The sequence below is a fragment of the Leptinotarsa decemlineata genome, unplaced genomic scaffold (genome assembly GCF_025532065.1).
Source record: "Leptinotarsa decemlineata unplaced genomic scaffold, Ldec_3_MD MMD2_tig00026330_RagTag_RagTag, whole genome shotgun sequence".
In the NCBI taxonomy this organism is placed as follows: Eukaryota; Metazoa; Arthropoda; class Insecta; order Coleoptera; family Chrysomelidae; genus Leptinotarsa; species Leptinotarsa decemlineata.
The window spans coordinates 9076670-9099754 of record NW_027412690.1 but is presented as its reverse complement, the minus strand read 5'-3'; the positions used below and the strand labels follow the sequence as shown (position 1 = coordinate 9099754).

The 23085-nt window shown below is 36.5% G+C and overlaps 1 protein-coding gene across 6 annotated transcripts in view; it reads right to left on the bottom strand.

The window, feature by feature from the left end:
• Positions 1-23085, bottom strand: part of LOC111503217 (cubilin) — a 278475-nt gene that overhangs the window by 236207 nt on the left and 19183 nt on the right. For 5 of the 6 annotated variants that reach the window (XR_012467349.1, XM_074182953.1, XM_074182951.1 and 2 more), the window contains exon 2: positions 5471-5533. The gene's annotated coding sequence lies outside the window, so the exon portion shown is untranslated. Of the gene's footprint in view, positions 1-5470; positions 5534-13819; positions 14366-23085 lie in introns of those variants that run through there. The other variant, XM_074182954.1, reaches the window with a different exon arrangement.

Genomic DNA, 23085 nt, shown 5'->3' with positions numbered 1-23085 from the left:
AATGGTCGCAATCGGCGGGAGTTCATAAAAGGGTCTTGAAATCATTATTTCGGTTTTCCTAGTTGCGAGTAATAAGAGAAAGGGTCACTGATTCATATCGCTCTTTTCAAGTTTCTTGGTTGGAGAATGAACTAAACATGACGTCTTCGTCTCTACTGACGGTTCTAAAATATGTACAATGTGTTTGTTGACTCACAAAGAATCGGATTCGTTTGAAAGGAGTATCGGAGGATTCACATGAAGTGAAAATGAAAATAAAACAGCAAAATTTTAAAACTGAAGTATTCGACAGAGTTGATGATTATGGGAATGCCCCAAAAACACTTCACCTACACTCCGAAACTGTTATAATCCTTTTGACGCGAGTTGATGACGAAATGAATATAATTTTGGAGAATGTATTCGTACAAATAGGTCACCCTAATACACATACATATTGACTTGAATATTCATACAGGGTGATTCAAAAGTACTTTGACAAACTTCAGGAGGTAATTCCTCACAATATTCTAATATGAATTGTTCGAATAAATAAATGTCCGGAAACGCTTCGTTTCCAAGATAAAGGATGTTGAATTTTTATTTTTATTTTCGTTTTTTTCAAATAACTTTTGAAATACTGAACTTATTTAAACGAAACTTGGTAATAACAGGTTTTTGAGGTGTCGAATTCGAACCTGATGTTCTTATTGCTCTTACTCGTAGGTGGCGCCACCTACACGTCTTTTTCTAAGATTCATAACTTTTTTGGGTGTACTTCCAGCACATTTTTCAGTAAAAAAATCGATTCCTCTATCATACCTACATGAATAAGCTACTTGAAAACTTCAAGTCGATTATTTGATAATCGATGCATGTTGAAGTTATTGCGAATATTTTGCTTTTTTCACAAGAATGCTTTGGAAATGAATTTGACGTTTTACTCGTTTGAAGAGGTCATTACTGTTGGGTACGTTCCTTTATGACATCCTTAAGCGAAATAGTTATTTTTGTATCAAGGATGCATAATCAGTATTTGTTTTAATAAAATTTGCAAGAAATGTCAACATTTTATTTCAGGAAATTTTGAATATGTAGAATAAACTAAAATAAACGAAACTAAATTGTATCCAAATATATTGTTGGAAGTGTCCACCTTTAGCGAAGATACAGGCAGTCAGTCATCTAGTCATTGAATCTCGTACCCGCTCAAAAATTATTGGTGTGTTTCTTATTGTTTCACAGGCGTCTACTATTCGGTTTCTTAGATCTTTCTCGTTCACTACTGGAGTCTTATAAAAATCTATCGGGTTTAGATCTGGGGACCTTGGTGCCCACGCCTGGTTAGGTTCTTCTACACCCCTACCGATCCATCGATTTGGATAGACTGTGTTAAGGAATTTCCTGGCTACATAACTAAAATGAGCCGGAGCCCCATCATGCATAAACCATATGCGGATACGAATTTCTAATGGTACATTCTGAAGTAGTCCCGGCAATTCATTTTCTAAAAAGTGTCTGTAAGTTGCGCCATTCAGTCGGAGCGGCAGAAAGAAAGGACCTATCAAGTAATTATCAATTATTGCCGCCCATACATTTACAGAAAATTGATACTGATAATGCCTTTCTCTAACTGCGTGCGGATTTTCGAGAGCCCAAACATGGTTGTTATGAAAGTTTGTGATATCATTTCGGGAGAAGTTTGCCTCGTCCGTGAAGAGTACATATCTTAAATATTGAGGATTATCAGCCAATTTTCTCAAAAACCATTGACACATAGTAATGCGTTGGGAAAAGTCTTGTGGCAAAAGAGCTTGAACCCTTTGAATATGGTATGGATAAAACTGTTGTTCGTGAATAATTCTCCAAACTGTGGACTGACTAGAATTGACAGCTTCAGCAATTACTCTTGTGCTTGTTTCTGGATTCTCCTCGAGAGCGTTCAAAACAGCTTCTTCCAATTCTGGGGTTCGGACTGCTCGTGGTCTTCCAATAATATCAGCTGCCCTCTTAAAGCTACCTGTTTCTGCCAAACGACGGTGGAGGCTAGCAAATGTTGGAGCTAAAGGCAGTACTCGATTAGGAAATCGCTCCTGGTAAATACGTCTTGCTTCGCGTGCATTGCCATCCGCAAGGCCATAAACGAAATACATATCGGCTAAATGAGCATTATTGTTTAAATAATCCATTTCTTCAAAATAAGTGTTTTCTACTTCTACTTACGGAAACTTCAACAAAACGTCTAACTGTCACAAAATATATAATTACCAAAACTACTCACAAACGTCAAATTTATTTCCAAAGCATTCTTGTGAAAAATGCAAAATATTCGTAATAACTTCAACATGCATCGATTATCAAATGATCGACTTGAAGTTTTCAAGTCCAAATATTTAGAAAACAGTTGCTTACAGCGATTAGTAACAAGGGTAGCTTATTTACGTAGATATGATAAAGGAATCGATTTTTTTACTGAAAAATGTGCTAGAAGTACGACCAAAAAAGTTATGAATCTTAAAAAAAGAAAAAAGCGTGTAGGTGGCGCCCCCTACTAGTAAGAGCAATAAGAACATCAGGTTCGAATTCGACACTCCAAAAACCTCTTATTACCAAAAAAAAACGAAAATAAAAATAAAACTTCAACATCCTGTATCTTGGAAACGAAGCGTTTCCGGACATTTATTTATTTGGACAATTCATATTAGAATATTGTGAGGAATCACCTCCTGAAGTTTGTCAAAGTACTTTTGAATCACCCTGTATAAATAGCAAATATACTATTAGGTTCTTTCAAAAGCTCTGTCAATGTTCATGAGTCTTCTTTAAACTGTAATATCTCAGTGAAAATGTATTCAGTTTAATCGAAGCAAGCGCCATTTGAATCAATGCATTTTTGGCAACGTAATTCTGACATCATTAAAATTTGGTGCTCAGGGAATTCAATGAAGTCAACAAAGGCCGTTCTACCGGTGAAAAAGTTATCGAAGTGCTTGAAAACATTGTAGTCGGTTGGCGACAGGTCTGGGTAGTATGGTGGACGAGGCAGAACTTCGATGCTGATGCAATTTTGGTACATTTCATTGATTTCCCCACAATAGGAATCTGCTGTGGTGGTTTGGCCCGAATGTAAAAAGTTATAGTGAATCACAACAGTCGCTAACCACCATGCAGTAACCATGGTCTTTGTTTTGTGGGTTTCAGCTGTGGAAGATAATTCAAGGGTAGTTGGAGAGAAAAAAATTGCACAGAAAGATATATTGTATGATAACATATCAAAGCGAGACGGAAGTGAGAAAAAAGTGACAATCATATAGATTTTGGGGACAGCTGCCCCACTATGCCACCCCAGTTTACGCCTATGTTGCTTTCAAGGTGATTAAAACTATATCCTTCCAACAAACAAAGCAACTCAATCAAAGATAGATGCGTGATCAAGGCAAGATCACCAAGCACATTTGCATCAATTGGGTGAAATAAACAAGCCTCCTCAGGCTTGCCAATCAGATTCAACTGCAATCGGCTGGCGGAATTCATTGTTACAGTATTGGAGTGGTCAGTTACTTTTAACGCCTGTGGTGTATATATATATATATGGTAATTTTGAAAGTTTGAAATTTTCAAAATTTCAACTACTGATACTCCTGAAGGAACAGTTAATTTGTGTTCCTACATTCCAACCAAAAAAATTTCCTATACCCAGCCGCATATTATTAAAAAAAATTTGTCGTTCCTTAGTGCGACTCTGTACAAGCAGCCTTGTCTGGAAGATCAAGTGCGCTATGCATGATTATGTTTTGGAGCACTCTGTTGTTTAGATGGACAGAGTTTAATTTGAAAAGTCTTTTTAAAATCAGAATCGAACCATCTATCAATTCTATACGTTTTTTTAATTTAGTTTTATTCAAATTACACACAATGTGAATATCTACAGATACGTCCATATGTGAAGGACTGTAATATGAAAATTTGGCAGATGAAAAATTGATTTATGTTGCCTTAACGACCACTTTGATGTAATAGATTTCGGTTTCATTCTAAACCACATGCTTATTGTAGTCCTGTGACATGATGAACAAGTAGTTAATCTTTAACGACGTTATAAAATCCATGTTTATGGACCTTTCGGAAATGTATACGTTACCAGGGAATTATTCTATTAATCTGCAACTAGATGGTCGACGATTTACATTATAAAACGGTTATAGTTAATTTACGATTGCTGTGACACACAATTCAATAATCAAGAGCTTTTACTTTTGAAACAAAATAAGGTAAACTAAAAAACTTCTCTGGGCTTGAAACCGTCGATATGTTTGATGATTGGGTACTATTTCTCTGATTAGAAACTATTAGAGTACTCCTTTATACAAAGATATACGGAATAATCTGAATGAAACATTAAAAAATAGGATTTCTTCACATTTCAGTTTCAAACCATTCAATAAAAAAGTGTCACATCCTGAAAAGATGGGGGAAAATTATTGTATATCATGTGAAAAATGACATTGATGTCGATATTTTTTTTAATTCATAACTATAATGGAACTGCCACCAAATCTACATCTACCTTAACTTCACGTCGGCCTGTCAACTTCAGTTATAACATTGCTTGAAAATTATCCTAATGAAAAATATCGAAGATTGGCGACTGATACCACTCTTTCATCTCTCCCTCCCGTCCAGTAAGGAGTACCACAAGGTTCTATACGAAGTCTGATTCTGTTTGCACTATATATCTTTAATCTATATCTATATATCTTTAATTCAAATCTTTGCAAGGTACACTTCACCTCAATTAATAAGATAATCAATGAAGACTTGAGCAATTTTTTTAGAGCTGCACCAGAATATTATCGGTTCTAATACTCCAAAGAATCAAATGTTTTATTGAATGTTAAAAGCTGCCGACTTCCATTGCCTAAAACAGGTGTTAACTAATTGGAAGTCTATAGAAAACAAATGAATCAAACGAAAATCCTAATGATTACCAGATCGAAAAATTCGCAAACCACGTTCGAGGTTAAGTAGGAAACAAAATGGCGGCTGGCGCTCAAACTCTGCGTGACAATAGAGGACAGATGTGCCAACCTAGATAAAAAAATAATTTCGACATTTCCTTCAACGTCAATTTTTCTCCAGTTCTGAAGATATTTCGCTATCTTGACGTAATAATTTCCCTAGAATTCTACGGAAATCAAGAAGTGAGGTTATGTGCACAAAATGAGTCAACTTCGGTTCACTATTACTACTTGCGGGTACTCTCTTGGCAGATAGTATGTATTTGTTAACTATAGAAGAAAACTCAAAAAACTTATTATAATTTGGAGAATTTTATATCTGACAGTTTATTTAAAATACCTAATTAATTGAACTCTAATGATAACTATGTGATGAGATTATATTGGTGAGGACAAATAAACATGAAATACAGAGGGGCATAACAAACAGTATGTAATAAAATGCAACATCAAAAGCAAAATAGAATACTCACCATATCGTCAGTGTCGGAAGCAAGGTCGGGAAGTAAACGACAGGCCCAAACCTACGATTTCACCTAAGGAATAAAAATTACAATTTAGATTTCAAATTTAAATACTTGATTTCTAATGCTGTTATGATCTGAACAATGGATCACATAATTCAGGCGAAGACATTTGAAAGTATAAGCTATAATAATAATAATAATGATAATAATAATCTTTATTCATCCTTTAAGATCATTCACATGATATAGGACAATTTATAAGATGTACATACACAGACTTATATAGGTACACATAACTATATAACTTTGAACATATCGTCCATTCAAACAAACAAATAGTATTCATTTCTCTGGTAAAGAAACAACAATATTAGCAACTGTTTTTACGTTTACGTTTTTACGTTTAACTTTTACCAATAACACAGCTAGCATACTGACAAATTCAACATCCACCATAAGTTAATGAAACTTCGTATAATACCTAAAAACTATCATTCGCTTGCTTGTTTGACCCCTTTCTTGCAACCAAGTGTTGTCTATCCTTTACACTTGGCTGTACCGTACTGACGAAGGCTAAATAGCCAGAAACACGTGTCTGCGGTTTGCCCACCTTCCTATGAGTGCTTTGTCCAATAACCTTTTTTCCATCGATAATACCATCTCACTCAATATCCTTTTTTATATATATATATATATATATATATATATATATATATATATATATATATATATATATATATACAGGGTACAGGCAACATTTTATTTCTGATAAAATGCGGTCTACAAGATTCCCTAGCATCTAATTTGTGAATCAAACGCAATACTCTCTTTTGGCCAATAAAAATGTTATTTATAGATGTGGCGCAACCCCATACAGCGATATTGTATGAGATGTGATTATAAATAAACATTCAAAAGCTGATCAGTACTGAGTGTGGATGAAAGTTGCCGTATAACATAATAACCACAGTTCTCTTTCTTTCTGAACTGACTCACAGCTTCACCTCAATTATTAAGATACTCAATGAAGACTTGAGTAATTTTTTTTAGAGCAGCACCAAAATATTATCGGTTCTAATACTCCAAAGAATCAAATGTTTTATTGAATGTTAGAAGCTGCCGACTTCCATTGTCTAAAACAGGTGTTAACTAATTGGAAGTCTATAGAAAAACAAATGAATTAAACGAAAATCCTAATGATTACCAGATCGAAATATTCGCAACCCACGTTCGAGGTTAAGTAGGAAACAAAATGGCGGCTGGCGCTCAAACTCTGCGTGACAAAAGAGGACAGACGTGCCAAACTAGATAGAAAAATAATTTCGACATTTCCTTCAACGTCAATTCTTCTCCACTTCTGAAGATATTTCACTATCTTGACGTAGCATCTGCAGCAAGTGGTGTGTCGTCTGCATATAAAATTATTCAGTTTGTATTCACATGTTTAGGCATATCATTGATGAAAAGTAGGAACATCAGAGGTCCCAAAATGGATCCCTGAGGAACTCCATATTCATTACTGTATGATTTTGATTGGCAGTCATCATATTTCACGCACATCTTTCTGAGAGTCAAAATAAATATGAATCCAGCCATGAAAGTACATTTCCTCTAAATCCTAGCGAGAATAACTTACTCAGGATTATATTATGATTGATGATATGAAATGCCTTGGATAGGTCGAGAAAAAGAGCACTCACGTACTTTTTCTTATCAAGGGCATCATAGACATAAACAAAAAACTCGTTTAAAGCACCAATGACCTCAGAGATTCGGTTATTATTTCCTCAATCATCGGAAAACGTCATCCTTTCATAGGTCTCTTCAATCTTCGTAAAAGTAAAAAGTCGCAGTGTACTATATCTGGTGAATACGGTGGCTGAGGCATTGAAAAAGTAGGTCAAATATAAATCGTAATATTGTCTTTTGTATTACAAACATCCTTTAGATATCTCGCCCTTGCTCCCATATTATCATACTGTAGGAAATCTCAGAGTAAGCATATAATAATAATAATAATAATAACGTCTTTTAATACATATAAATAAAAATAATCCTTCAAAATATATTTATGAAAATAAAGGGCGAAGTTCAACTTGGCAACGGAGAGTGCTACTCTGTTGTTCTTCCACTTAACCTTGAAAAATACAAATGCGTACCTGTTGAATGAAAAAAATATTAAAAAATGTCTATACAGTTTTTGGTGAAAGCGGCAGTTTTCAACCTTGTTATGTGAAAATAATGAATAAAAACCTACTGAACAAAAGATTTTCAAGTTGGGTTTTTATTTATTTGAACGAAATCTAATGTACACCCATTGTCAATAAGAATGGTGGTTCGTAACATCACTACCTTCTTTTTTCTAACCGTTTATAATTATGTCTAATATACTATTGTGTCAATTATATATTTAGTACTTTCACTCAACAATTTGTAAATAGTTTTGAATAATTTTCTCTGTTATTTTTTCTGCCGATTTTTTTTTTCGTTTTTTTGCATTACATATGTGTATGTGTGTATATGGGTACATATATGTGTATATGTATTGTGTATACATGTATATATAGTTCTTTTTTTTTGGCCTAAGATGAAAAACAGAGGTTGCATCTTTTGATGCAACCAACTGATCTTCAGCCTTCTTCCCGTTTATTTATTGTATCATTATGGGAATAAAGACTTATTATTATTATATGAATAATAGACATTCAATAAAGTATCTCTATTTAGCATAGACTTCAAAACAGTCAATAGATAGAAACACTGGTTGATTTTCTTACAGACACTATTAATTTGTACCTCCCAAGATAGATTACAGTCGAATATGGTTCCTAGAAATTTTGCAGATTCGGATGTAGGTACTGATTAAAATGTTATTTAATGATACTGATCAATCTGATGGTAATTTTTGAGCTGTATTTGCATTGAATATCAATGCAAACCATTTTCGAAACATTCAACATTCATCTATTACAATAGCACCAATCTTTGAATTAGTTTAGTGTTTTGATAGGAAGCTTAGATATTTTTCTTGTTCTCCTTATGTTGAAATAGCCCCCGTTTCTCTCTCCAGGCTGTCACTGCAGAAATCGTATGTTCCCCCAAGATTTCATAAAGAACTCATTTAATACCAGATCCTTCTTCTGTTTCGACCTGCCTGCCGTTTCCAGAAGCTCCCATGTTTCATAAAATTCCTCATGCATATCTAACCCTTTAGAAACGCTTTCGAAATAAAAAGCTTCAACCGGGAATTCAGAGATAAATAAACTCCTCCCAGTTTTCAGCCAGAATCATTTCTCAAGCAAATCCTATTTTATCTGTATACTTTTTTCGGCGGGGTATTCGCAATTTATACCGATCGTTATTTCCTATTTAGACCGAAAAGAATAATACACAGAGTTTGCGAGAAGGAGAAGCCATTGTCATTGGCTTGTCGAACGATTAGACTGATGATTTAGCTGGCAATCAATCAATATATGCCTCTCTGCAAGAAAAAATGTGTTTGTATTCAGAGCTCAGTGACAAATACTTGTAAATGAATTCACTGCTCAATAAATCGATGTTTCTATAAACAAAATACTTTTTGGCAGCTTAATAACAGTAACTCTAAACACCATTCACGATAAAAAAAGAGAGATCATTAAGAATCTGTTAGAATATTGTATTGTAAAAAATTAAACAATTAACTGTCTTGAACAAATTCATTTATAACAATATTTCACAATCACAAACTAATTTATTTACAACACTTAGCACTTAATTTATTTCCACTATTTGAATTCCTTGTTTAACCGCTCGATTCACTTTCTGAACTCAACTGCCCTCTTGGGACGAGAAGCCAGCCTTATATATCGGTAACGATCGTTCTAGAATTATATAGTCGTTTCGGTACTCAACTAGAGTTTAATCTGCGGTTGCCGACTGCATTCCTTTTGCGGTGATATCATGTATTTGTTCGCTGGTCGACATATTGTTCAAAAGGTGAATGTTCAAATTTCTTGTGCAAGGTACATTCGATTAGCGATTTTTTAAATTTTTTGTTGGTACACCGTCGCATGAGCATCGCTCAGGAATTGTTGAACAACATCAACGGCGATCAAGATTTGCTTGGGTACATAGTCATAACATCGAAATCAAATTCCAATCGTTCCATTGGAAGATTCCAGGAGATCCAAGACCAGAAAAAAACACGTTTTGCTCAATGTTTTTTTTTTTCGATCACCTTGGCCAAAAACTACACCTTAGTCATGTCCAAGCCACCGTATTCACCAGATTTGGTCCCTGCGACATTTTCTTGTTTCCGAAATTGAAGATACCTATAGAAGGACGGTATTTTGCGACGATTGAGGAGATGAAAACCGAATCTCTGAGAGAGCTCAAGGACATACCAAAAAATGCATATCAGAACAGCTACGAGAGTTGGAAAAAACACTGGCACAAGTGTATTATATCTGAGGGGACGACTTTGAAGGGGGCATTATAGAAATTGACGAATAAATAAATGACAAATGAAAATCAACTCATTTTTGAAAAACTTCATATATGAAATACCTTGTAGTTGTAGTTCTTTTAATATTATAATCAACTGTCAATTTAGCTTTCAGAAGGCAAAAGACACAAATGATGCAATCTTTTCCTTTCTTGAACATGTCTACACACATCTCAACAATGGTGAGGTCATAGCTGCAAAGCTTTTGATTGTGTAAATCATGAACTTCTTTTGCTACTACGGCTTGAGAGGAGTGTGTAATGACTGGATCAGGTCTTACTTAAGTGATAGAAAACAGTTAGTAAGATCAAACGAAAAACTATCACACACGAAGGATATCTTATGGGGCGTACCACAAGGTTCAGTACTAGGCCCGATTCTTTTCCTTATTTATGTAAATGACCTGGTGACTCTCGCAATTCAAGGAAGTTTTACCATCTTTGCGGATGACACCACGCTCCTTTGGCATGGAAAAAATACTTCTAATATGAAAGAAACTATCTCTAGTGATTTAGAAGTTGTGAAAAAATGGTATGACGCGAACTACTTGTGCTTTAATATTAAAAAAACAAACCTACTCACCTTTAGCTGTAATATTAACAATGTATACTTGAATGGACAAATTCTTGAGAATAAAATGCAATCCAAATTCCTGGGAATCTTCATGGATAATAAATTAAAATTTGATCAACATATTTCAGCTTTCAATAAAAAATTGGCATCAGGATGTTATGCACTTCGAATAGTTTCAAATGAACTGAGTTCATCCACAACAAAAATGGTATATCATTCCCTGATTGAGTCCCACCTGAGATATGGTGTTACCTTCTGGAGATTTTGCAGTCAACAACTTTTTCATTCAGTGTTTGTTTTGCAAAAGCGAGCGGTTAGATACTTATGCAAGGTGGGAGTACGTGAGTCATGTAGACCATTATTTTTGAGAGAAAAAATTCTCACTGTTACTTGTATTTTCATACTAGAAACTGTTTGCCTGATTTACAAAAAACATAACATGGTTGGAACTCCGGAACCTACAGATTACATAACCCGGCAAGTAACTGAAAATAAAATACATCTTCCTGTTCCAAAAACAAGCCAGACAAAGTATTCTTTAATTTATGAAAGTAAAAAGCTGTATAATCACATACTTTACGAAATTAGAAAGGAAAAAAGCTTTAAAAAGTTCAGAAATCTTGTTAAAGATGCCCTTGCAACTAAAGCGTACTACAATCTTGATGAATATTACAATGGAACTTTGCTGTGATTTAATATAGATGTTTTTTTGTTGTTTACATTGACACCTATACTTTAAATTATATTTTATACTGGGATATATATTATTTTATTGCCATGGCACGTTAACTTATGTTCAAATTGTATATATTTGTTATTTACATCTTTTAAAAGGGACTATACAAACTATTTTGTCTACAATTTGTTAAATTTTAATTTCTATTGATATATTTCATCCATTAGATATGTGAATTCAGTTTTGCTCAAATTGTGTTTCTGTGTATTTGTGTTTTTGAATTGTTTCTTTTCTCTTATTCTTTGAAGTGCTATATATACCAGATTTTTTAACAAGTTTTGTCAATAAGATTGTATTTTCTTGGACAATAAAGTATATGTCTAGAAAAGAAGCATCAAAACGTGCTTGGCGGAGCACAAAAGATGTCGCTATGGCAGAAGTACGTTCTCTCAAACTCATAACATTGCACTTGATCAAACAAGATTTCTAGATGAAACCAAAGAATAATATTCTCTAATTCAAAGGGGCGCTAAAGGAATTCATAAACTTAAAATCAATAGATACTAGCACCTCAACACACACAGATACTCCAAATAATCACTTCGACCATAAGCGCATCGCCTTTGATAATGTATGTCGCAGTTACAGACGAAACGACGTGCCAAAAACCTGCAGACCACTGCTCAGAAACCTACAACACTTCTACATGAACAATGTTGAAAAAATTTCAAACATAATCAGTCATGCATAATCCGCAAACATGTCTGGATAATAGAAGCAACGTTGAGAGCTACAAAGTTGTCTTTACTGATGAACATATTTTCAGCTAGTTTGTAAGTACACTCATAGAATAGAAACTGGTTCATTCGTTGTGTGAGTAAATAAACTCAAGACAAACGTACACACAACTGCAGAACATCATTTTATCCAGCTACGTCGAAACATATTGTTTTATTGAAACATAATTTCCTCTTTAGTGTATCCACATGGACGCCTTGCCATTAGCAAGCACAACAATCCCAAACTTTCCGTATTTCTCGATTGCATTATCCTAAAAATGGATAGCATATGAAAGAAGACCGCTTGTTGTTCTTCACTTCCAGAAACCTCACAAGTGATCGCTTAAGATGTTGAAGCATTCCAGATATTCAAAAAATATATATCAACGTCACCGATAGTAAAACAAATATTCTGTTGACATCTCTCCTTACGAAGGCCATCTGTTGGATCGACAAAGAACACAATCCTCTAATATTAAAGATAAATGAGGCTCCTCAAGGCGGTCAGTTGCGAAGCCAAGCTGCGACATGGACCTCTGATGGGTTGCGGCCTCTTTCTTTCACTGCAAGACAACTAGTTGGAAACCAGAGCTCAATCACAACGCTTTTATGATTCAACATAGGACAGCGCTGTTTCGATCCGCCATAGGTCTCATCAGTGGTGCTAAGCTGGTGTTTCTCTGTGAGTTTTGTAGATGGAGTAAATATTTTGACTTCTGAATCTCGTATTGAAATTCTCTTATCGTAGGCGTTAAATTCCTGAATGTGACAGTATTGCAATATTAAAAAAAACCCAAACAAAAACTCAAAACATAATTCCGTATTTTTCCAAAACTCCTCAAACGACATAATTATTTTCTAATTGCCTATATCCTTTGGTTTAACGCCAAAGCGAATCTTGCCAAGAATATCTGCTCGACCTTTTATTGAACACGATACACGCGCACACTACTTTTCAGCAGAAACCCCTCATTTCTGATATTATTTCTTATTGTTGTTGGCAACACTGCATGATAGGGGAAACAGGCTTCGTTTTGCGTTCCTTCTCATTCGTGAAAATGAAACATTTGAGGCGTTTCATGTGAACCTACAATTTCATGAAGTAGTTTTATGAATCCGATTTATGAAACCTCTTCTGTGTTGGGCGTAGGTTCGATCCCTGCTAGTTGGCAAAGATTTTTAAAACTGAGGTTCCCGTCAACGTCTTGATGGGTGAATTGTACGGCACGCTCCAAACATGTCATGCAGTTGACCCAGACACTAATTCTTGCTATATAGTAATCGTATGTTACACGTATGTTTCAGACCTCTGTAACTTGTTTGGTCAACTTTGGAACAGGATCAATGATTACTTTTTAAATGAAAGATACCATTAACTTGTAGGTTCGATTGTACTCCTTTATTAACCATGTTCACTCTGACATCTGACATACCTGACATCCCCTTTTTTATAGATCAAGCCTCTTAGGAGCCCTAACCACAAGACCTGATGAGGTCTTGTGGTTAGGGCCGCGTCATTAAAAGATAGGGTACTATCGTTACCACTAAAACTAATACTTTGGTCCGAATTTCCAACACTTTCCCCACTATCACTAATTTCACTATTCTCGTTCTCATCTTCATTTCCACTATCTAACTCTAAGTAACATTTCATTCATTTGGGGCACATAGAATTTGAAGAATGATTCAAGTCTGACTCTATTCCTCTGTTTTTACTTGGCTTGATGAATTTTCTGTTTTTTGTCAAAATTAACCCATTCCTCATTTTAACTACATATGTTCTATTGCTTAACTATTAGTCTTGGTAACCAGTCTTACTTTGATTTCTTTTGTACACATACATATAGAATCGACCATAACGGGCTGGATCTATGCCATGGTAGTAAGCAGAACTGCAACTACGACTCTTCAAGGCGAGGCTATCAGGTTCAGGGTCACCAGGGACTGCCCTCAAGGTGGGGTACTATCTCCCCTTCTGTGGTCGCTCCTGGTATATAGTCTGCTTGATGCCCTCGACAGAAGAAAAGTAGATCTGCAAGCTTATGCAGATGACCTTGTCATCCTGGCAAGGTCCACGTCGGGAAGAGTAGCTTGTAATATCCTCCGAAGCGCGTTGGACATTATTCACAGTTGGTGCCTGAGGGAGCAGATGTCTGTCAACCTCAGCAGAACTGTGTTAATCCCCTTCACCAAGAGAAGAAAATTGGACGATCTAACGCCACTTTCCCTCAATGGTGAGGTCATTCCATTTGGAACGGAGGTGAAATATCTTGGCATTGTCCTTGATAAAAGACTCACCTGGAACGCTCACTTGGAAAAAGTTTCACACAAAGCCAGACTGTCTCTATGGACATGTCAAAGGATTTGTGGTAAAACTTGGGGTTTGGGTCCCAAACAAATCCATTGGATTTATGTGATAATTGTCCGACCAATGATCACTTATGGTGCAATTGCTTGGAGGCCGAAGGCTTCACAGAAAACGGCCCAAGCGAAGCTCCCTGGCTTACAGAGACAGGCTTGTCAGGCTATCAGTGGTGCCATCAGTACCACACCGTCAGCGGCCATGGAGATCCTTCTAGATCTACCTTCTCTCCACATTTTTATGGAAAGAGAGGCTAGATGGACTGCATTTAGACTTGTGCACATTGCCAATTGCACAAATCAGTTCAATGCAGAGTGCAACAGACTGTTGGTTGACATTGGAAGTCACAGCATTCTGGAAATGACCTCTGACTTTATGCCTCCAACTGTCAACTACGAACTGCCTTATAAAGTACTATTCTCGAGTAGAGAGGACTGGATCCTCCGGGAGAAGGAAATATTAAGAACAGATAGTTGTTGGTTCACAGATGGGTAAGAACACCTTCCGGTTCTGGTGCAGGTGTTTTCAGTCGCAGACCCAGGACAGAGTTATCTACCTGCCTAGGAACTAATGCGACTGTATTTCAAGCGGAAATTTACGCTATAGAATTGTGTGCGGAGATATTGGTTAAATTCAACCTCACTCACAAGTCAATAAAAATATTCTCGGATAGTCAAGCGGCACTGAAAGCTCTTGGATCCTACCGAGCAACGTCTAAATTGGTAGCAAACTGCCAAAAACGACTCTCCGCGATAGGAAGACTTAACAGATTGTCTCTGATCTGGATTCCTGCCCATACTGGCGTGGAAGGCAATGAAGCTGCGGGCTCTCTTGCAAAGGAGGGTGCTGTAAGCGGCTTCATTGGCATCGCTTTGGGCTTTGCCAAATAAACACTGAACACCTGGATGGCAAGAATATTTATGGACTTCTGGCAGAATCTTCCAGGACTGACTCACTCCAAGGCGTTTATTCACCCTTCGAAGCTTGATTCCAAACAGTTGTGGGACTACAGTAGGGATGAACTACGATGTCTAACAGGCCTTCTTACAAGTCACTGTCATTTTAATCATCATATGCAAAGATTTGGAGTGTCGAATAACAGCAGAGCATATACTTTCTGCCTGCCCCGCTGGGAACCGAATCAGGTTCTTTGGTGTTGGCAGATTCGGATTCTCACCATCTGACCTGAAAGACCACTCATCATACAAATTAATCGGCTTCGTTAAGAAGCTGGGAATCATTTAATATATTAATAAAATAAGTATCACAATGTTTACGTATATAATAATAATAATAATCATCATCTTTATTTCAGAATATGTCAACAATACAATAAACATATAATGACAACATATAATGAAATGACGTCACTGAGGCACAACAATCTTGCGTAAATAGAAATATAAGATGCATAAATAAAGATAATTTTAAAAATTATGATTAAAATACTCCACAATATTATAAGGTTCCAGATGTATGAGGAACTTTTTTATTTCTCTTTTGAATTTAATTATGTCGACCGAGGCTTTTATTCCATCTGGTAATGTATTGAACAATCTAATGCACATGTATTGTGGGCCCATATTCAGTTACCGTGAGTCTGTGGACAGGGTAGTTGATATTTCTAGTCCTAGTGTCATATTTGTGAGGGATGTAATCAATAATAAACAAAGATTCATTTTTAAAAAAGAACATTAAACATTCATAAATATAAATTGCATAAATGGTCAATATATTGTTTGATCGGAAAATACTTCTGCATGATTCCCTATATGGCATATTCAAGATTATTCTTAACGTTCTCTTCTGAATGATAAACACTGCTTGCAAGATTCATAATTTTCATTGAACTGAAATTTGGAAATCTATTTAGAGTTCTCATGGCAAACACGATTGAATTTAGTTTCATGCATAATTTTATTTGCTCAGACCAGCCCAAATATTCATCAATGTAAACACCTAAGAATTTAGTACAAGGAACTATCTCTCTCTTTCTATTTTTCATATATATGCTTGATGGAAGTTCTGTCTGTAGCTGTCTTGGACGAAACAGGATCGTATTAGTTTTTGATTCATTAAGAATCAATGTATTACTTTCAAACCAATGTTTGGTACCGCCAAATAGATTTCTTGCATTTTGCATAAGATCAGAAAAATTATCACCCCACATAAAAGGTTTCTGTCATCAGCATAATTTGTAATAAACTAATCTTATTCAATACTGGTTGCACATAGATCATTCATGAAAATTATGAAAAATATTGGACCGATAATACTACCGTGTGGTATTCCGATATTTGATGACGATATTTCAAATTTATACATTTTTCCTTGATTCTTAATGCACACTCTTTGAGTTCGTTCAGTGAGATAAGATTTAGCCCATTTCAGAGCATTCCCTCTAACACCATATCTCTCTAGTTTAACAATCAACAGGTTTCTATCCAAACAATCATAAGCCTTGGAAAGGTCCAAAAACATTCCCAAGGCTAGTGACTTTATTTCGATGAAATATAATATATTGTAACGAATTAAAGAATTAACTGTCTTAAACAAATTTATTTTCAACAATATTTCACTATCACAACTAATTTATATACAACACTCAGCAACTAACGCTCAATTTATCTTCAAGGTTAGAATTCTTTCTTTAAACGCACGATTCACTTTCTAGGTACAGACTTGCCATCTCGGGACGAGAAGCCGGCTTATATATTGGCAACGACCGTGCTAGGTTTCTCTAGTTGTTTCGGTAGTGGCCTAGACTGTTCGCGACGACTTGTCGAGATCATTCCTTTCGCGATAAGTCATATGTTTGGTGTCTGAGATAACGGTCAGGGCCGGCTTCAGATTCTTCACAATATTTTGAGTGAACTGAAAAATGGCCGACATTGTTGACCTTCCTTGGATATACCCATGTTGATTTTTACTAAACATGTTGCATTCATTGAAGAATTCAATTGATTGTGTACAATATGCCAATTCAAATATTTTCGCAAAACTTGGTGGTATACTTATGGGTCTGTAATTTTCCATCACTTCCACATCACCCTTTTTGTAAATAGGTTTCACCAAAGACAGCTTCAGTTGTTTAGGAAATATCCCAAATTTCAAAGAGTTGTTTATGATGTAAGCTACAACTTCTTTCATGTAAACCATATTCTCTTTCATTAGTGAAGTAGGTATTTCATCATCTCCACTACTTTGTTTATTTTTTATTTTATGTACTAATTCTATGATATCATTTGGTGTAACTTTTTTTAAGTACCTATATCGACTTATCATTTTCTGTAATATTATTGAAAGATGGAACATCAGGAATATCTTTCATCATTTGGGGTACAATGTTCAATAAATATTTATTGTATTCAACTGTGATTACTTCAGGTTTCCCTGAATTTTACATTCTGAAATGCTGTTTTTCCCTGTCAATTCTTTACATATACTTTTATATGTAATTCTTTACATATAAAAGTTAATGTTCGCAACTAATCAAGACTAATACTTTCCATATTGCAGTAGAACTGCAGTGTTGAAATATCAAATGAGTTGAAATATAATTTCCAAAAGTCCAGGTTCTCCTCAACCCTTTCGAATTGCCCCGGTCTCCCCTATTCGAAGACGACCTCGTGCCTCGTGTGCCTATTGATCCGGCCCATCGCCGCCGCCGTCGCCGCAGCATTTTACCATCGAGCAGCTGTTCGACCGGCCCATCGCTTTTCTTTGTGTTTATGCGCGAGATGACTTTGTGATTTTCCTTAAGGCCGACGGTTTGGAAAATTCACTGGAAATTTCAAATTTTCCGCGGAGAAGGCCACTAACGATGATTCTACCCCAACATGGTCAGCTCCGAAACAATTATATAATAAAAATAATAGTAATAATAATGACGACGCTGCGGGGATTGCGGAGAAGAGGTACAGCTTGTAGATGAAATCATCATGCACCATTTGACTGCCGGAGTGTCGTATACTTAAATCAGCGGACCGGCTGATGAACTCGGTTTAGTTTCCATTACTGAACGAGGTTATCACAACGCTGTCACCGAATTGGAACCCGTTCAATAAAAGACCCACATAAAAACCAGAGAGAGCATTCGGCTCCTGCGGCAACACAATTATAAGTCAATGAATGGGGTCTTCTTCAACACCATTGAAGACATCTGCTGTTCAAAGCATCTGTCCTTCGCTTTCTTCGGGTCGGGAAAGTTGAATTCGAAAACTGAAGGGTCCATCATGTCCTACCAGAATGGTGATATACAGGGTGTCCCTGGACTTCCTCTTTTCCTCTCGTGAATGTATAGATGGGGTCAAAATATCACCAGTACTTCATATAACTTTTTTTCCTAAAATCCTTCGTTACCAAGTAACGGGCCCTCGAAGTTACAAAATGAAAAATGTTTTTCTTTGATAACTTTTCAATTGAATATTCAAAATCATCCAAATTTTGGTAATTGACTAAACAAATGAATTCCTTCGATGAGCTTTCATGCAGGAGTCAGTTGTTTTGCTACAAAGTCAGGAACAGACTACCCCCGATGGTCCACACCCCAAAACTTTGAAATGACAGATATTTTTCAATATTTTTCAACAAATTAAGGTTACTTGGACAATTTTATGAATAAAAGTACTCGTGTGGAAAGTCGATCGGAGCAACGAGTCTTGATAAAAATGTAGTTCTACTCGACGACATCAAACCCGCTCGTCCACCATTATTTGAAATGAATAATTATCAAAGCAGAAATAATAATGATAACGTTAATTCAACAACATTTATCCTGAGATGTCTACCATTATACGAAAATATTAGTTTTTAAGGAAAATGGAAATGATAGGTAAAATGTTCATAACGAATTTTTATAATGCAAACACGTTTAACTAACGAAACTCAAGAGCCTCAAGAGTAAACAGAAATGAAAAATCCGCTACAGAAACTGCTCGATATGACCACCTTCTCTCTCTATACATTTTCTTAGTCTGCGAAGACACCCTCTCTGTACTTGAAATAGCATTCCAGGGTCGTTTCGTATGGCTTCAGAATGTAATGTTATTCTATTCAACAATGCATCTCTTGTGTGAATAGGTGTAGCGTAAACAAGGCTTTTTAGATGCCCCCACAGAAAGAAATCCAATGGATTTAAATCCGGAGACCGCGATGGCCATGAATATGGCCCACCTCTACCAATCCATCTATTGTGGAAAATATGGTTCAGATGGTCACGCTCAATCAAACTAAAATGAGGAGGAGCGCCATTATGCATAAACCACATATCTCTTCGGGTTTGCAATGGAACATGTTCCTAAAGTCCATTCAAATCGTTCTGAATGAACTCCAAATAACGTTCTCCATTCAATCGGTCCTGTAAAACGAATGGTCCTATAAGATGGTTTCCTATGTTACCAGCCCAAACATTCACGTTGAATTTCCGTTGGTGTTTGGTTTGCAATATCCCATGGGGATTTTCTTCGGCCCATATATGGAGATTATGAGAGTTGATAACTCCATCTCTACTGAAACCTGCTTCATCAGTGAATAAAACTCGATTAATAAAAGTCATATCCTCTCTTTGCCTATCCATGAACCAATTGGCATATTCCAGTCGTGCTGGAAAATCTTGAGGTGTCATGGCATGTACCTTCTGGTGGAGCAGTTGTTCCCTAATTATTCTATGAATAGTGGACTTGGATGTATGGAACTGTTCTGATAGATTTCTGATGCTCATTGAAGGATCATCAGCGACGGCTTCCAAAATATTTTCCTCCAATACAACGGTACGTACAGTCCTAGGAGCGCCCTCACCACCTCGTTTTGGCAAAACTGTACCTACAATAATATCGAAATAAAACAACGTGCTCAAATTAATTATCAATTATTACATACCTGTCTCCCTCAAGCTGCGACCGACACGCTCGAATGTTTCTCTTGACGGTACCGTTCGATTGGGAAAATGCTCGGAATACAGACGACGAGCTTCTGCAGCATTACAAAATGCTCGTCCATAAAATACATGCATATCTGCATATTCATTGAATGTAAACTGTTCGGCCATATCAAAAAAATTCAAAATATCCTATAGAATATTGACAATACAATGATATTCATATGACAACGCACCACTCAACAAAACAAAATCGCATTCCAGTTTCTCATTTTTTATCAAAACTTTCTAAAAGGTTTTTTTGTCAACATCTGTGAAAGAAATGGAACATAATTATTCCCTGGATATTTTTCACCTGATCATGTGCAGCCGTTTTTGTAGTTCATTCGTTTGCTTTTTATTAGTATAGTAAATATTTTTTCCGATGTGCGTTTTTTCAGCTAAATTTAGATTCGTGTTAAAGAATTTCTCCCATAAAATTATAATTATCAGTGAAACTCCTCAACAGTTTAGCTTTGAAGAAGAATTTGAAACATTCGAATGTTGAGTTTCATGAGATTCAGATAACTGATCAACACGAAACGTGATTATTCCACACGTATTATGTACATACAAAATATGGAATGAATTCGATATTTCATAGTAGAGTAGCTTGTTAGTTTAAAAACACCACGAATCTACAGAACTTGATATTTCTTTTGAAAAAATATCTGCTATCACAATTGTGACTTAAACTTCCATATAGGTACTGTACTTTTTTTACGACTTCATTTTAGCATACTTTGTATTATTCCTGTTATAAATGTTGTTGAATTAACGTTATCATTATTAATTCTGCTTTGATAATTATTCATTTCAAATAATGGTGGACGAGCGGGTTTGATGTCGTCGAGTAGAACTACATTTTTATCAAGACTCGTTGCTCCGATCGACTTTCCACACGAGTACTTTTATTCATAAAATTGTCCAAGTAACCTTATTTTGTTGAAAAATATTGAAAAATATCTGTCATTTCAAAGTTTTGGGGTGTGGACCATCGGGGGTAGTCCGTTCCTGACTTTGTAGCAAAACAACTGACTCCTGCATGAAAGCTCATCGACGGAATTCATTTGTTTAGTCAATTACCAAAATTTGGATGATTTTGAATATTCACTTGAAAAGTTATCAAAGAAAAACATTTTTCATTTTGTAACTTCGAGGGCCCGTAACTTGGTTACGAAGACTTTTAGGAAAAAAAGTTATATGAAGTACTGGTGATATTTTGACCCCATCTATACATTCCCGAGAGGAAAAGAGGAAGTCCAGGGACACCCTGTATATATCTTAGGGTATAGAGGTTCCTGATCCCAGATGCAGGGACGGCCCTCGAAGCTCCTGGGACCTTAATGCACTTACTGTCAGCATGTTCACCACATGCGGTCTAAGCCTATATACATCGACATAAGGCGGCCCCAAGAGTACTTTGTTACCACCTACGGTGTTGCCCCACACTCCGATTTTAAATACAATGTGTCGAAGAAGAAATGCTGAATGCATAGGAACTATTCATTCCCCAACCTCAGGCTGAGACCAGAGCAAGACGATATTCGTGGTGGAGTTCTAGGCTCCGACTGAGACAAATGTTGTCTGAAAAAATTATATAACACGTAAGACATATCGAGGTTTTCTCTTCGGACTCCATAAACTTTATTTAGACCCCTCTGTTAAGATAGTTTTTCCAATTATCGGAGTTCTTGGTGGAATTATGTCTTCTCTACGCTCGAATCTCAAAATAATGCTGGCTTACCGCATAAGTCTGATTATAGCACATGATCGAATCAGTCAGATTTAGAGGAACATAAATCATTACTCCGCAACAAACACACAACCTCAGCTCAATACAAACCTTGATACAGGTCATAACATCCACTTCAAAAGCTGCGAACAGATCTCAAGTACAAAGAACCAGAAAATGAGAATCATTGAAGAGGTGATCGAAATTGGGAATTTCTCAGCTGTATGAAAAACCATCATATCAAAAACCAAGACCGGTGCACCACTAACAGCAAACGCACCGCCAGAAACAATGATCTAGGTGCGTGATAAATCACACTCGATTACCCCTTCCGTCGATCAACGCGACCAATCAGGACATTCCACGCCACAAATATAGCCTACGGCAACGTATAAATAGACGAGCATCGACAATAATCACTTCACTTTGTCATCCTGAAGAGACTAGAAGAACAAACCAGAGAGTTAGGGATCCTCCCCGACGAACATTTCGGTTTTAGATCAGAACACTCAACAGAGCTACAAGTCCTGGGGGTAGTGGACTTTGCAACAGAAGGCTTCAACCTTGGCAAAGGATACAATACCGGAGCTATCTTCTTAGACGTCTCCAAGGCGTTTGACAGAGTTTGGCATGACGGGCTACTGGCCAAGATAAGCGATTTTGGATACTCAAAACCAATGGTAAGATTAATTCAGTCTTTTCTAGCTAACAGGCGATGCCGCTGCAAAATAGGAGACGAATTATCAACAGTTCGACTACTGGAGGCAGGAGTCCCGCAAGGTGCAGTCCTTTCGCCACACCTCTACTCCGTATACACGGCAGACGTGCCCAAGCCAGAGAACAACTTTAACAAGTTGGGGCTCTACGCGGACGACACGGCCCTGCTGGCGAGATCTAGGAGTCAAGCAATCGTTACGAGATACCTACAACAACAGGCAAATAGATTGGAGGAGTGGGCTAACCTGTGGAAGATCAGTATCAACCCTGACAAGAGTCAGGCGCTACTGTTCACTCGCAGGTTCGTACAACCGGAAGGCAACGTCATCTTCAACGGACAAGAGATTCCGTGGACAAACAAAGCGACATATCTCGG